Genomic DNA, 11,316 nt, shown 5'->3' on the forward strand with positions numbered 1-11,316 from the left:
CGTTATATTTTAATATCAATTATTTTTCTAAGGAGAAACCAGTGGAGTTTCCCCTATTTTATTATCGTTTGGCATATTTCAATATTTAACTGTTTAAAAATCTTAACAATATTTTTCATACAATAATTCATCCATGTATTTCAATTCTCATATTCATTTCTATCCACTTTCCTTCATACTCCATTCACGTATCAAAATTCTCATATTTCCATTAATTTACATAATTTGCAAACTAATTAAATAAATTTACAATTTACATGATATACAAATTAATTACATATGAACTAATCAATTTATTAATTTACATCACATAAATATTACTTACAAATTCTTAGTTTACAATTTTTAGTTTACATTGCAACGTATAAAATATTTATAATATACAAAATACATAAAATGACTTATATGGGCATTATCTACATGCATTGCTGAGGAGGTGACAACCTTGAACCCTTCTGACACTTCTGCAGATCTGGACTTCAAAATCCCAGTCTAATATCCATTGGGTTTTGCCTTCAGTAACTGCGCGAAGGAAACAAATCCATCGCGCTAAACATTTCTGCTTAGTGGTGCAATAATATAACAAGAAAATAATATATACAAATAAGAAATATAATTCTAAAGTATAATTTAGATCCTCGGGTATCAATTAAATTTGGTATTATGTTTCTAATATCAACTATCTTATATTCTATTTTGTCCCTCTTTGAAAGTGCTGAGTTTATACAATAATAATATTCGATATACAGATTAATTCTAGGAGTATTGTATTTTTAGTTCCTACAATTATGAAAATTTTATTTGTACTACTTGATTCAGTTATGTTTCCATTGCTAATCTTTTCTCTCATTTCATTCAATACTTTATAATATTTTTAATTACTAATGTTCTTAAATAATTTCAATAATTTACACTGCTCAGGTAACCTATGACAGACTGACTAAACTAGATAAAGGGTTGTTGGCACTGGACACCGTAGCGCCTCGGGCCGTCATACCATGGGACGCAGAACGTCAACCATGTATGCAGTCAGTATGGCTAAAAAGCCATGATAACATATCAGTATGACTAAAAGCCATGATAACAAGTAATCGGGCATAAAAGCCATGAGTGCGGGCATAAAGCCATGAATATAGGCATAAAGCCTTACGCAGTACTGCTAAAATAAAACCCTATTGGCATGCCAATCTATCCAATCTGACACACGTGTCTAGGCAATACATGGCCACATTAGTACCATTAAGTATTAATATGTATTATTATGTGATTATTTCATTATAAGGTTCAATTTCAATTGATAAAATTTTATTCTATTTCTAGTGAAAACATAAATTCCTAAATCACAATGACACATAATTCATGCATTTCTCGTAATTTATACATTCATCATTCCATTCATGATAATTGCGATTCACATCGATCAATTTTTCGTGTACTATTTGTACATTGAAATATTTTCCTAAAGCCCTCCATATGGATTATTCCTTTATGTCCTAGAGTCACTAAAGTTTAAGAATTTTTAATTCACTAATTATACTATATATATTAATACTCATAATGGCTTCTTTAATTCCTTTTATTATTCCTTATATTTTTGGGGTTACTATTCCCACATTACTATTCATTCAATTTGTTGACTTTTTCATATATAATAGTTACATGAGTTCTAACCACATGAAATTACCACATTTTGGTTCACAAAAGTGTTGGCATTGATTGCTAATCAATACCTCTAACCAATAGAAAATAAATCAAAAATTTCAGTTTTAGGTGCTAGAGTTCACTGTTCCATTAGGCAATTCTACAGTGAGAATTTGGCCAAATGTTCTTAATCAAAGTTGGAGTCTTGATTCTTAGGTTTCCATAAAAATTTGGCTCATCTCAATTGGAGTTTTCTAGTAGAAGATATGATCTAAATACTATTCTGGGATCAAGTGTCTATTTGGTTAAATTTCAGGATTTGGAATGCTAAATTTTCCTAGCAATCTCTTCAAGTTCCATCAGGTTCTGGGTTTTGGTCAAAATACCAAATTTCTATTTCTAGGTCTTATAGAAATTTTGGCTTTGGTTTCATTACATTTGCAGTTTTGTAGACCAAGTTATGATATTTTTTTCAAAACTGGTCAGGCTGGTCAATGTCTAGAATTTTCTGGCCAGTTTGGTTGGACTAAATTTGGTTAACAATTTGATTAGGCTAGGGTTAGAACTGGGCTCTAAGTTCTTCATATGAAATGTTCTCCTATGTCTAAGCTTTCCAATGGTTCAAAAATTAGGTCATTCTGACCTTCCTAGAGTGAGTTATGGCCATTTGAACATTTACTGTTCATATGATTATTTTTCCAAGTCCAGCATATGGTTACCCGGATTCAAGCCAATTTTTGGTCATTTTGTGTTTGGTTTCTGGGCATGGTTTCTTCATGAAAAATGTTAGTTTAGGTCTTAAATTTCATCTTCAATTAGCCTCACACCAATTGGAGCTATCTAGCTTTACTTATGTTCATCTAAACACACTAAACTCATAGGTCCAGAATTCCCTGCATAAGAACAACACTCCTAATTTTCAATTCCACCCAACTTCCAAACTTCAATTCATATTTATAGCACTTCTAATAGTCAATAATCAACCTCAACATCATCAAATTCAAGTCACAACATAAAATTCCAAATTTTAGAAAACCCTAAATCAACTTGCGTAAATTTTAAATTCCAAGAGAATTTCTAGCACTAACCTTATTCTTCTAGCTCCAAGCAACCTTCAATCAACCCAATACTTGATTCACCTCTTTGGGGCTACCAACTAGATTTTTCTTTCACTTTTCTTCCCACTTTCCTTGGGTTTTATGACTGGCTATGGAGGTTTATCAAGGTTGCCAACTATTTTTGTGAAGGAAGGTAACAACGGAAGCTTGAAATGGTGTTTTAATGATAGGAAAATGAAAGAATTTGAGAGGAAATGGAGAAGAGAGGGTTGGACGGGAGAATGGCTGAAGAAGAAGATGGCTTTTTCATTTTCTTTTTGACTCATTTATCTCCTTTTTATTTGTTTATTAAATGATTGTCTCATGGTGATTGGTGGAGAGTTTTTAATGACATCATAATGATGTCATAATTTGAGTTTTATTTCCTTTTCTTTTCTTTTTTTTTTCTACTCATTTTCAATTCAAGTTTTAGCAATATTTATTCACATTTTATGTCATGTAAATTATTTATTTAACTGGACAAGTTGGCAAAAAATCATTTCTAAGAATGAAATGACTAAAATGCCCTCCGTTTGGCTTATTGAGCCAAACTCGTCTGTACCGATCTAAAAATTTTCTTAAGCATTTTCTTGGCATTCTAATGCCATCGAAACCTCAATGTCTCTTCTCTGGAGTCTCAAAAATTATTTTATGAATTTTCTCCTGGGTTTAGGGCTCCTAACTGCGAAGACCGCAACTTTCCACTGGGTTACGCTAGGGCACTGGCTCATTCAACATGGTTGTATTTTATTTCTAAAATTTTTTCTAAATTTTTATTATTATTATTTGAGTTATTTATGACTCCACACTCTAGTCTAAATATTTTTCCAAACGTTCTAGCTGTCTGGACCTACATCGGTCACCGGAACAGTAGAATGTACGGAATTGCTATAGTGAATGTGTTACAGGAGACATACACTAGAGTCATAAGTCATGTTGGAGAGAATTATCCTTATCACCTTATCAATACAAGCAACTCCTTTTCTGGGTAGTTAGCTCTGAATCATCTAATGGCAACATAGCTCTAAGGGACTTTGAAGATGGATGAATTAGGGAATTCACTAAGTGTTTACAGGACATTGAGAACAATGGATCTCTGTCTCCAAGATTCTCAGGCTTTGTAGATTAAGGAAGTGAAGATCCTATTTGGGAAAATAGTAAGATAACTACATCTTTGGCAGCATCTGAGATTTGGATGTTGAAATCGTTGATTCCCTTTGCCATTCTTTTGTTTGCATTAGAAGTTTTTTGGAGTAAGGATTTTCAAAATGATAAAATGAATGCTAATCTTATAAGAAATTATTGGAAATATGCAAATGTAGAATTTTCACATCAAAAAAAGATGCGATGAGTGAGAGACATAGAGGTGGAAAAGAATCAATACCTATTGTCTTAAGGTTTTGGATTAAATGTGATGTTAAGCCCATAAATTTATTCTTTCATAAGATCGATCAATAGGGATTCTCCTCGGGCTCCCCAAATCTCTAATAAGTGGTATTAGAGCTGATGGTTCAGCAATGACAAGTATGAAAACGGTTATCGGTGATTCTCCATGGTGCTCTGATAAGTGGATGGAAAGAGTTAGGAGACTCCTGGTAGACCTAATGGAGCAGGAAGGCATTCTTCTGGAGAAGAGCAAACTGATAGAGACTTGAGGGAGAGAGGAGGTTGCTGGGAGTATACAAATGTGAAATTCTCACATCGAAAAAAGATGGGATGAATGAGAGACATATAAGTGGGAATGACCCATCCATTTCAAATCTCTAACAGAAATATTTTAGAGTGATGAATTAGTGAGGAGACGAAAGGACAAGAGTAGTTAAATATTGACTTTGGTTTTGTGACTTGACTACTAGACGACACCATTTCCATCTAAGATGAGCATACGCTTCTTAGAAAGATAATAATAATAATAATAATAATAATAATAATAATAATAATAATAATAATAATAATAATAATAATTAATAAAGTCTGATTTGCATGTTCTAAGATAATCAGACTATGCAATTATATCAATATTTAAAATTATTTTTAAAATTTTGAAATGATTAATTTTAGCCTTATGCATTAATAATAATGCTTATATCAACACACAACATGTCGCATGTGGATGAATAACTGGATGAATTGCTTAATGTTTATATGTTCAATTTAGTTTTTATATTAATTAGGGAGCTTTAAGTTTGTTTATTTTTAATTTTTTTATTGAAATTAACTTAAAAATTTTAATTTAAGCTGAATTTAGTTTAAAATTTTAAATTTATAGGTTAAATTTATTTATTTATTGATTTAAATATAAAAATTAAAAAATTCATTTTTAATTTTTTTGATTTAAATTAAAATTTTTAAAATTAAATTAAAAAAATTAAAAATAGACAAAATCAAACTTTTCCAATAACTATAGAGCTGTAATTGAGCATTAAACTAATGTTTATTTTTATCAAATTGGTTTATATAAGAATACTGATGTGAATGGCTAAATTTGTCTTTCAGTTTCCCAGATACCAATGATTTTATTGTTAATTTCAACTTGCAAAGGGTGTTTAATCTTGTGTGTGTGGATCAACGACTTCTCTCTTTGTTTAATATACAAAGACATTATTAGTCAACAAATTTGCTATTAATTAATTCCACAAGATGAACCAATAAGTTATTAATATATTGTTAATAGTTGTGCAAACTTTGACTAAAATGCTCATAGTTCACTCCAGAGGTGTATGCAGATTGAATATGGAAGGGATAGTAATATATTATTATGATTAATAAAATTTTATATATTATTAAATAATAATCAATATTATTTATTATTTTTTAATAAATTATATATTTTATTAATTTTAAATAACAAAAAAATTAATAAAGAAAGTCCATACTATATTTAGGTTAGCACTCACTAAATGAAAAAAATATAATACAGAGATATCAAAATACAAAATAGAATATAAATCTGAATGATATATAAATTTCTTTTAGATCTAAAGCTGAACTAAGAATAAATAATTTTATCTTATGATCATTGAAATTATTATTTAATTTTTGCAATTAGGAGTTAATCACAGCATTTAATGTTATTTAATCGGTCGTTTTAATTTCAAATCAAATTGAACCATAAAAATCAAATAATCAAAAGTTTATTTTTATAAATCAAACTGAACTATTAATAAAATCAAATTAAATCGAACCAAAAAAACCAGACCAATTCGTTCAATAAATAGGTTTCAGCCACTTTCTCCAGTCCGCGGTTATATAGAAAGCTTTCCCTAAAATCCTCATCAAAACAATCCTCAATTCATCAACAAGACCATAGCCAGCCACCAAATACAATCAACATTAACACCCATAAATAATTGAGAAATTATTAGGTGCACATACATTATCTTTCACAATCATATGGGACTTACTCTTTATATTATAAGGAGTGCCTATTTTTGTAAGTGAGAGAAGGAGTACTATTTTTTAATACTCTGATGTATCTAATAATTAACCTAAATAATCTCCCACTTTCTCCATTAAGGCAAAGAAAATCATAAAAATAAATAAAATCACAAAAATAGAACTTGAGAATGAAGAGCAGAACACCCCGCAGCGTTGGATCTATTAGAGAATGATGGCGCAAAGATGAAGATGAGAACGAAGTGGGTCTCTAGAATGAATGCGTCGAAGTTGGATCTATTGGTTTCCGACTTAGGGAAGTCGCCGGTGAGTTGTATGTGGGTCGTGCAATCCGGATGGGCTCACCATAATCCAACAATCATCAAACATTCTACTTCTTTCTTGTCAAAATCCATAAGGAGCTTCTTGTTAATGCCCAAATGAAGCTTTCCCACATCCATAAAGATCCCAAATCAGTTGCCTTTCTACCAGCGGGACTATTGGCAGCGGCTAGGAAAGAGGGGAAGAAGAGACTGATGTCAAGGGCTGAATGCTTTGCCCTTAAAGCACCCGTGTGGCACAAGCAAACTCTCGGTAGCAAGCCTTGCGGAAGTCAAGTAAAAGCCCAGCATAAGTGCTGGCAAAGAACGCCAAAGGCTTTTTATTAATGAAGTAGACATTAAAATAAATTCTTTTTGTTTCAGCTTTCATTCATCCTTTCGTATTTTAAAAATTAAAATAAATTAAAATTTTAATATAATTTCAGTTAATAATTTTTTTCTTTTTCACTTTTTGAACTAAATGTCACGTAGCGATTTTTCAAACACACTTATTGAATTGGGTGGCTTAATTTTAGAAGACATTCTCTTAATTAATATATATATAATGTTTTTTAAAACTAAAGATAAATACTAAATAATTTAAAAATTTTAAATAATTTGATTAATAAATTAATTTATTTTTATTTTTTAAAATAAATGTCACACGGCAATTTTTTAAGCACTATTATTAGGTTAGGTGGCTTAATTTTAGAAATATATATATGTTGTTTGAGATTCTTGGGTTAATAAATGGTCCTAGAATTGCCTGCAATAATGAAAGAGGTGAGGTTGATGACCTGAGGTTGATGACCTAAAAAGGGTTACTCCGACGCTCAAGTCAGTAGATGCTAAAGAGGAAATCAAATACTAAAATATGGTTAGATATTGTGCTTAGTTTAAGAGTTTTGTAATATGCATGTATTTTTACCTTAATCTTTAAAGCACACTCATTGAATATCTATGATTGTAGGAAATTATACTTTAGCGTTTATGAATGAAATGAAAATTGTCACGACCCAACCTATGGGCCGGACCGGCACTAGGACCTGGGCCAGCTTAAAGCCCCCGAGGCCCGTAGTAAGCCTTAACTATTCATTAACCCAACTCTAAGGCCCATTTGGGCCCAATATCAAGAAAACAAACGGACAGAGTCCGGCCATAAAATGGACTTTCCAACGGGGAGTTTTCGACTCACCCGACCTGTAAACACAATAAACAATCCATTGGGGAGCTAAGCTCACCCTCCACATACTCATCAACATAATAATAAATGGGAGCTCAGCTCCCTCATCCAATCCATCAAAACATACTTAAAATATTAAGTTTACAGGTCCAACATGAATATAATATTACAGACCAAATTCAAATAATTACTGCTAACACATGCGGAAATTCTACGAGTAAATAAAATTACACAATTATTGATAAACACCTGCGAAGGAGAAAAGCAGGTTAACCCAGAACAAAATATCCTCCTGTGGCCTGTAAAAATTTTTGAACAGGAGTGAGCGTTCGACTCAGAGAGTAAAATATCAATTTTAACCATAATCTCTATAACTATCTGTAACTAATGCACCCTGTGGAGTGAAATGCAACATACACAACATTTTCACATCATAACATCAAAAAGGTAATTTGGAGCACTCACGCACCCTGTAACATCAATCATAATATATGGGAGCTGATCCCCTATACAGCTCTCTTAAATCCAACCTGGTGCCAGCGAAGAACTCAGCTCGGACTTCCACTTAATAACCAAATCGAGGGTCCCAGCGAAGAACTCAAGCCGTGACTACTCCTCGAAGGATCGGGTCCCAGCGAAGAACTCAAGCCGTGACTACCCGTCCTATCCATAGTCCACACCACATCACACGCACGCCAACGCACGCACACTGCTCCAAATTACCGCAACAACATTCATGGCACTTTAACAGTTATCAATGCAACATAAATCGTGCCTAGAGTTTAACTACATAATTATATGCATATAAGTGATGCATGGGCATGCTGAACATATAATAATATCGAAATTACAATTAAAATTAATATTTTACTCACAGACTTGACGACAATCACTGTGGCGGCTGGGCGGAGGAAGAAGGCTGTCCCGGCTCACCTGACAATTATATTACAATTATTTAATACAAATGACCCAATACAAATCAAGAAAAGACCCAATACGTCCTAAGTCGTGCCGAAAATCCGGCAGAGTCTCCCCTATACCTAAGACTTACCCAATCTGCAAAAGGGCTCAAAACACACTTCTATATCCACAATCCATATATCCACAACTCAATCACATCACACAGCCCCTCCTGGGCCCATCAAATCAATCATTCATCACAATATGTAAAATTTCAATTTAGTCCTCATAATTGATCATTTTTGCAAAAACTGCTCAAATAAGCTCTAAAAATTATAAAACTCTGCCCCGTGGTCCTTAGAAATATTACTAAGCTATTGCAAAAAGAAATCGTAATTTTCTAAGCTACCACGAATATTTTATGAATTTTTAATCCTATTTAAGCACTAGAAAATTATAAAAAAGCAAGGTTCGGGTTTACCTTTGCCGATTCCGACTTCGGGAACGCGCTCGGGATGCCTGACAATGGTGGGGTAGCCAAAACCTCGATCCAATTCGGAGACTTTTCCTAGAGTGGTCTGTTCGCCGGAAATTCACGCATCCGGACAACCGCCGAATTTCCGCGAATTGAGGATACCTACACAAAGCCCAATAATAATATATAAAAATCGTGGTGTTACATTCTTCCCCTTACGTAAAATTCGTCCTCGAATTTTACACAAGGCGTAATACTGACATGATTACACATTGAACAGATAAGGGTACTTGCTACGCATGTCCCGTTCTGACTCCCAGGTGCACTCTTTCACTGACTGGCTCCTCCACAAAACCTTAACCACAGGGATCTGTTTTGATCTTAGCTGTCTCACTTGGTAGTCCACTATGGCTACAGGTTGCTCCTCAAATGTCAAGTTCTCTTTTAGCTCTATTACATCTGGTTATAGTACATGAGAATGATCTGGAATGTATTTTCTTAGCATGGAGATGTGAAACACGGGATGAACGTGAGAAAGGTTGGGTGGTAGCTCCAACCGGTAGGCAACTGCTCCAACTCTATCAGTAACCTCAAAAGGTCCGATATACCGAGGTGCCAACTTGCCCTTCTTTCCAAATCTCATGACTCCTTTCATTGGAGAAACCTTCAGGAATACATAGTCGCCCACTGCAAACTCCACATCCCTCCGTTTAGGGTCTGCATAACTCTTCTCGCCATCTGAAAGTCGTTTCTGCTCCTCGATTAAAGGAACTACCTCTGAAGTGTACTGCACTAGGTCTACATCATGCACCTTCGCTTCCCCCATTTCTGTCCAACACAGAGGAGACCTACACTTTCTTCTATATAGTGCCTCATAGGGTGCCATCTCTATGCTGGAGTGATAACTGTTGTTGTAGGCAAACTCCACCAAAGCTAGCTGCTCATCCCATTGACCTCCAAAATCCAAAACACTCATGCGAAGCATGTCTTCCAGTGTTTGGATTGTCCTTTCGGACTGTCCGTCTGTCTGAGGGTGGAAAGCCGCATCAAGTTCAATGTGTGCCAAGTGCCTCGCAACTTTCTCCAAAACCGAAGTGAATCGGGCCTCTGCCGATATTATGGAAGCCGAACTCCATGCAATCGACTATTTCTCGAATGTAGAGCCGCATACTGTGCCCGCAGTATGTAGTCTTCTGAGTAAGAAGTGAGCCGATTTGGTCAAGCGGTCTATAATTACCCATGTCAAATCATATCCTCGCGTGGTACGAGGCAACCCAAATACAAAATCTATAGTAATCATCTCCCACTTCCATTCTGGGATAGGGAGCTCTTGCAGCTTCCCTGACGGTCTCTGGTGTTCAAACTTCACCTTCTGACAAGTCAAGCACTTGGACACAAAGTCTGCTATGTCTCTCTTCATGCCATTCCACCAATAGCTATCTTTCACATCATGGTACATCTTGATGGAACCTGGGTGGACATTGTACAGTGTAAGTGTGCCTCTCGCATGATTTCATCTCTGAGATTGTCCACATCGGGCACACATATCCTAGAACCTTGCACTAGGGCGCCATCATTGGCAAATCCGAACTCACCACCTTCACCTTGCTGTACTCTTTCTATAATCTTCATCAATTGTTGGTCTCTGTGCTGGGAAACTCTAACTCTGTCCCTCAAGTCTGGCCTCACTGAAAAGTGAGCCAACAATACCCCCTCATCTGAAAGATCTAGGATTAAACCTTGATCCATCAACTCATGTACCTCCTGAATCAACAGTCTCTTCTCTCACTGAAATGTGCGCCAAATCGCTGTAAGATTTTCTGCTTAAAGCATCTGCTACTACATTGGCCTTCCCAGGGTGGTACTGGATGGGGCAATCATAGTCTTCCAGAAGCTCCATCCATCTCCTCTGTCTCAAGTTTAAATCCCTCTGTTGAAAGATGTACTTCAAACTCTTATGGTCGGTGTATATCTCGCACACTTCACCATACAGGTAGTGTCTCCAGATTTTTAGTGCAAAGACTACAGCCGCCATTTCCAAATCATGGGTGGGATAGTTCTGCTCATGTCTCTTCAGCTGCCTTGAAGCATAAGCCACTACTTTTCCATTCCGCATCAAAACACACCCTAGGCCAACTCGAGGCGCCACAAAGACAGTGTATCTTTCACCGCTCATAGGTAGTGTTAACACAGGGGCAGTGGTTAGACACTCCTTATCCTCATCATTATAACTGACTCTATCGAGCTCTCTTCCTGTCCTTTGGATCTCATCCACTTCCCTTTTCCTATTTTTGGTATTGTTGGTATCTTTTCAACCTGCTGTAC

General features: G+C 35.0%; 1 long non-coding RNA gene across 1 annotated transcript; it reads right to left on the reverse strand.

Moving 5' to 3' along the window:
• Positions 1–7,694: 7,694 nt before the first annotated feature.
• Positions 7,695–9,085, reverse strand: LOC131179081 (uncharacterized). Its single transcript, XR_009148078.1, has 3 exons — positions 8,998–9,085; positions 8,492–8,549; positions 7,695–7,915 (listed from the first exon to the last, which is right to left on the reverse strand). It is a non-coding gene; the product is annotated as an uncharacterized LOC131179081 (long non-coding RNA).
• Positions 9,086–11,316: the final 2,231 nt, after the last annotated feature.

Source organism: Hevea brasiliensis, chromosome 4 (assembly GCF_030052815.1).
Source record: "Hevea brasiliensis isolate MT/VB/25A 57/8 chromosome 4, ASM3005281v1, whole genome shotgun sequence".
NCBI classification, from domain to species: Eukaryota; Viridiplantae; Streptophyta; class Magnoliopsida; order Malpighiales; family Euphorbiaceae; genus Hevea; species Hevea brasiliensis.